This window comes from Eurosta solidaginis, chromosome 4 (genome assembly GCF_040869045.1).
Source record: "Eurosta solidaginis isolate ZX-2024a chromosome 4, ASM4086904v1, whole genome shotgun sequence".
Lineage (NCBI taxonomy): Eukaryota > Metazoa > Arthropoda > Insecta > Diptera > Tephritidae > Eurosta > Eurosta solidaginis.
Genome location: NC_090322.1, coordinates 118504522 through 118510407, shown reverse-complemented (window position 1 = coordinate 118510407; position 5886 = coordinate 118504522). Strand labels below are relative to the sequence as shown.

At 37.9% G+C, this 5886-nt stretch overlaps 1 long non-coding RNA gene across 1 annotated transcript; it reads right to left on the bottom strand.

Annotated features, from left to right (window-relative positions):
* Positions 1-1669: 1669 nt before the first annotated feature.
* LOC137250213 (uncharacterized) lies at positions 1670-3214 on the bottom strand. The gene is made up of 3 exons (XR_010952867.1): positions 2556-3214; positions 2229-2418; positions 1670-2156 (listed from the first exon to the last, which is right to left on the bottom strand). It is a non-coding gene; the product is annotated as an uncharacterized lncRNA (long non-coding RNA).
* Between the last annotated feature and the right edge of the window lie 2672 nt (positions 3215-5886).

Sequence of the window (5886 nt, the reverse complement as noted above, 5' to 3'; positions counted from 1 at the left end):
GTGTGTCACGTGCAAGGGATGGTTGCATCGGACAGGTTGCTCTGGGCTTGATCCCAAAACCCGACGTCCTCGTAACTTTTACAAATCTTTTGTGGCTACTTGTTGTTCACGCCCTCATTACATTATGAGAAAATACGGCACCTGAGAACACAGCCGTATGAAGCTGAAAAACACAAGCAGGTCCTGAGTGAACTCCACAAACAGGCGTCGGACCTCTATGCCAGGAATTGCCCGGTGAATACTGTACTCAAAGAAAAAAACTAGCAGAGTAGGAACGAACTCTCCCTAAGGAAACGGGAGTCACTCTAGCCCAACTTCGATCTGGATACTGTAACAGGTTAAACTCTTACCTATCCAGAATCAACCCCGACATACAAAACATATGTCCTGCTTATAATGTGTCCCCACATAACACCAACCATCTCTTTAGCTGTATTGTGGAATCAACGCCTCTAACACTCCTCTCATTATGGTCCACCCCTGTTGAAACTTTCTGTTTCCTTGGACTCCCGTTAGAGGACATTGATGACAATTTGTGATCTGTCGCACCTATTGGATGGGACGAAGCACTGCTACAACAAGAGCAGGCGGACAACCCGGAAAGAGAGGCAGGAACTGCATGACCCATCGATCCCGAGCCATTCCTGTCAGTTGGCTCACAGGGGCATTTATTAGGAGAGGGGGGGGGGGGGGGGGAGAGAGAGAACACTGGAGCAATACGCCAGGTTTGAGACAATCTAAGTTACTGTTAGGAAGTTATAGCACAAGTTGCTACAGGGTAATAATAGACCTATCGAAAGATAACCGAAGAATCCCAAGAGCTATTCTTACAGGGCATTATAGACTGAGCAGCCGTATGCAGAAAGTGGGCATACTATCGAATAACACTTGCCGATTTTGTGATCGATCAGCAGACGGCGGACCATATCCTCCAAGAATACGAAGCAATCTCAAAACGTAGGGCTAAGATTATGGGCTCACCATGGCCAGTGCATTCCCACATTTAATCCCTCAAGCCAAGAACTCTGCTAGGGCTCATCAAAGAAGTCGGCTACGATGAGATGCTGTGAAGGAGATGTGCAAGTCACTGTACAATCCTCAATAAATTATCTATCTACGTTCCGGTAACAAGCACCATTGAGGTACTAACCCGACTATCTCCGGACCTATTGATATGACTACATTGAACCTTCTAGGGATTGAATATTAATAATGACCGCAATGCGAAAGTTTGCTAAAATTTACCATTCTCCATGGAATGCTACATATATAACTTCCCAGGTTTTAAATCAGTAATGAAAAGAGCAAAATTTACTAAAATTTTAACTGGTTGTGGGTAAGGAGTTGATGTCCTCTCTTAACGCAATGTAATGGCAACGGCGACGCAGGGAAAATAATAAAAATCCTATAAATCTACAGATCATAATTAAGTAATCCCTCCCTTTCTATGCGGTTGTATGCATACATACATATGGGTTTTGTTCTCCAAACGCTATTTAAAGAAATCAATTGGAATTTACATGAACTTCGAACTCTTTGGTATTTGCCTTCTTCAGTTGATTATCAACAAAAGCATGACAAATTATCACTAACAAATTCATACATGTTGTTTATATATTTAATATGGTAGGCAATTTACCTACCCTTTCTGGTGCGATGATCCTGGACCATAGTGTACCTATACCAAGTGTGTTCACTAAGCGATAAACGTCAAAACTACAAACAGCCTCGCTCACCTGATGGAAATCTCAGGTCTAGAGTCGCATTTTTGGTCTCAACACCAACATTTTTGTCTACCAATCGTCTCGACTTTTTCAATTTTTCAATCATTCGGAGCATTCGGTAATGGTATCCATTTTGAATTCGCTGTCATTCCGAATCCAGCGAGTGCCTGTCAGAAAGCTTGACAGATAAGTCAACACACTTGTACTTGTACACTATGTCCTGGACATTCGGGCCTGACTAGACGAGATTTATTTTGCTTTAACATAGCGTGCTTAACGCGAACCATATCATGTTAGGGCACAATTTCGATTATGCAACCAATCAAAGAAATGTGGTGCTTGTAATACTGCTATGATAGCAGCAGCAGCTCCCGGTGGCGGCACATAAACAACAGTTGCATGCGGATCAGTTGCATTTTTTGCTTCGGCTACCTATTCAATTTTAAGTCACATTACATTATCTACTATTGCAATTTTGAATCAATACAAATCAATATAAATTACCGAAGAAAATACTGGCAAACCAAGATGCGTAGTTCCACACTTTTTTGGGAAAATACATCCAACCAATTTTGTACCGTATTCCAAAGCATGTTGGTTGTGGAAAGTACCTTGTTTACCGGTAAATCCTTGGCAAATGACACGTGAATCTGCATTTAGTTGTAGGTTTCTTGTTGTTTTGGCATATCCTGACCTGAATCGCACCCCGGCAGAGATGATATATATTAGAATAATATAACATTTTTTTTATTATTTAAAAATACACATACGTATGAATGAAAAGCAGAGAGTAAATAATGTTGCTTTGGTTGTAGCGATAAGGACACTCACCGGGAGCGATTTAGTATGACCACCTGGAACCTTCTAGGCCATCCCGTCGATTCTATACAACTTTCAGATTCTAAAAACGGATCTCGTCACGCGTCTTTTGATACACCTTTGTTTAGGTTGTGCACTGTCTTGAAATCGTTACCTTTTTTAGTTTTGGAAATCGAATCTTCCAATTCCAATTGGTGGCAAGAGGACTTGGCTGCCTCTACTTAATGCGCCAGGTTAATTTAGAAGTGCCTAAACAGCTAACACACGTCACACCTAAAAGCCCGTAGCACAAGCACTTTTTTAGTTTAATTACCACAATTATAGTTTTTCATCGTTTTAAAATGTTTCCCGGAATAATTAATAAATTGTTGTGTTAAGATGACGCTGTCATTTCGATGACAGCAAGAAACGTCGATGTGTTTGTGGAGAGCGAAAAAAGCTTTGAATGTGCGGGTGAACTAGTTACCTCCGTCTTCTAGGGTGTGTGATTTGTGGGTTTTTCACAAATCACATACAGAAGATTTTGCATTCACGAGTTCAAAATTGCTTCGTTCTGCGCATCTACGCCATAGTGTACCTATACCAAGTGTGTTCACTAAGCGATAAACGTCAAAACTACAAACAGCCTCGCTCACCTGATGGAAATCTCAGGTCTAGAGTCGCATTTTTGGTCTCAACGACAACATTTTTGTTTACCAATCGTCTCGACTTTTTCAATTTTTCAATCATTCTGAGCATTCGGTAATGGTATCCATTTTGAATTCGCTGTCATTCCGAATCCAGCGAGTGCCTGTCAGAATGCTTGACAGATAAGTCAACACACTTGTACTTGTACACTATGATCTACGCCACACTTGTCCCCTTCAGCAAATGAAAGAAAGAGAGAAAAAAACAAGACCTAAAGGAAAATGACGTAAAAACTGCTCATAAAAAACAGCTGAACTAATGTTTACATGCGCAATGCGCCACTTTCTCTTTTCCATCATGGTGGTTTTTCATACCCTTCAAAAACGCGATTAATCCATAAATAGTGTAAGGATGAATCCTTTAGGAGTATAGGAGTGTTCCAAATCTAATCTCTATTCATACAAAAAATGTGCTCCAATTAACATTGCGATGTCCTAGGAGAGGAGTAGGTAATACCACTCTCGCTTTGTTTGTGAGTATTCCATATAGTACATTCGTGAGAGTACTTTCCAAAGTACTTTCACTGTAGTACTCCATGGAGCACCCACAGAAGATCATATGCCAAAGTACTAAAGAGGAATTGTGTCGGAAAGAATTATCGAAGTAAATTTAATTTAAAATGATAGTAAATGAAGAGGGGCAATACAACTTTTATATTTTATACTACGAATATTCCAGGGATGCACCTTAACGTTAAGCTAATCGTTTATCAAAAAATTTCCACCGTTTCCGTTGAAACACTTCGAAATATTATCGATAAAGAAATTACCAAGATAAATTGTATCTCGTTTTAAACCGAAACGAAAAGCTTTCGTTAACGTTAAAAACGTTAACAAAAACATGATACTTTATGTTTGAATTGTGCTGGCAATGCTATAGCCATGGTGAAGCCGTAAGGTGGTAACAACGAGCGCACATACACACACAAATTCCATATAATTTGTTTGTGTAATTCGTTGGTGGTAATGTCAAAAACACTCTGAGAAATGTTCGTACTGTCAAAATTCATGAGAAAAGTTCCAATCAGCTTGGCTAATGCTTTCACCTTTAATGACTCCGCCATCAATCAGCTTTGCCAGCATAGTTTGAAATTAATAATCAACATAAACGATTTGATTCCGTTTTGATACGGCAGAAAACGAAACAAAATCATTTCGTTAATTTCACGTTCTTAACGTTAATAAACGAAACGAAATGACTTTGTTTCGTTTATTAACGTTAATTATCGTAACGAAATGATATCGGTTCGTTGGTTAAGCATGCCTGGAATATTCTTATGTTATTTAGCATTTGCGTGAATAAAGAAACTAATATTTCTCCATACATACTTTAGTATGTATACATAAAACCAGTGCGCTGTTGCATTTTATCAGAGTTGCCAAAGTAAAATTTTATTGTATTTTTTAGACCAAGGGAATTGTTGAGTTTCTTTATTTGTAAGAGCTTTTTGGTCGTTCAATTTAAAGCAAAAACTATAGTTTTTCTTTTTTTCGCCCACGCGTTTCGACACCTTATTGTGTCTTCTTCAGGGAGACTATGTATTTATTTTGACAAGAAAACATAATTAGAAAATATTTTTCTAAATTATAGTACATACATACCATAACATAAATTGTAGACTGCAAATTAACTACACATTTTTACAAAAATATATACATTTAACATAAACAAAATTTTTACATTTAAAAACCATCTACACTCTATCCCAGCTGTTCGTCAATTGTTGGTTATCACACATTTGTATGCACAGCTGATATTATCTACATCCTCTTTGTAGTTCATTGCATTATTTATCTGCTGTTGGATTCGAAACCCTTCCAACGTTAATCTTTTCTTTATTTTGCTTTCCACATCTATTATTCGTGTATTGTCGAAATCAGCTGAGTGATCGAATTTGTTGATGTGCTGTGCCAAGGCTGTAGTCATCTTTCTATTTTTTGCGTCTGCTTTATGTTCGCCTATTCTCACTCCCAAAGCTCGCTTCGTTGTTCCTATATATATTTTGTCGCAGGGTTCGCCTTCTTTGCCATTACATTTAATTTCATAAATCACGTTGTGTTGTTGTTCCTTTTTTGTTCTGTGTTTAGTTTTTGTAAATATTGTATTAAGTGTTTGATGTGGTTCTTGGGTATGTATGTGCCTAACGTTTTCATGTCTGTTAGTCCTGGTACATATGCTATGCCGGTAAATATTTTCTTTTGGTTATCTGATTTTGTGTTCTGATTTGAATGTTTGCTATTGTTCATTTTTGTTGTGATCATTTTTGTATTAGGGTGCTCGGAAACCCGTTTTTGTATAAAAAGTTCTTGATTTTAACATTGTTTTTTTTTTCTGAACTCCTGGTCGCTGAGATTATAAATTTTTCCAATCAGGTTCAACGCAGTGTTTCTTTTTTGAATCCAGGGATGATTCGAGTTAAAATTAATCATCCTGGACGAGGCTACAGACTTGGCATACCAGTTTGTTTTTATGCCATTGTTGAATCTGTGGAGTTGAATATCTAAAAACGCCAACTTTTTATTTTCTTCTTCTTCACAAGTAAATTTGATTTTTGTATGTTGGTTATTGAGGGGTTTCAATATCATTTCTACGTCCGTTTTCTTAATTATAGCAAATGTATCGTCTACATATTTCTTTATGTATTTTATATAGATTC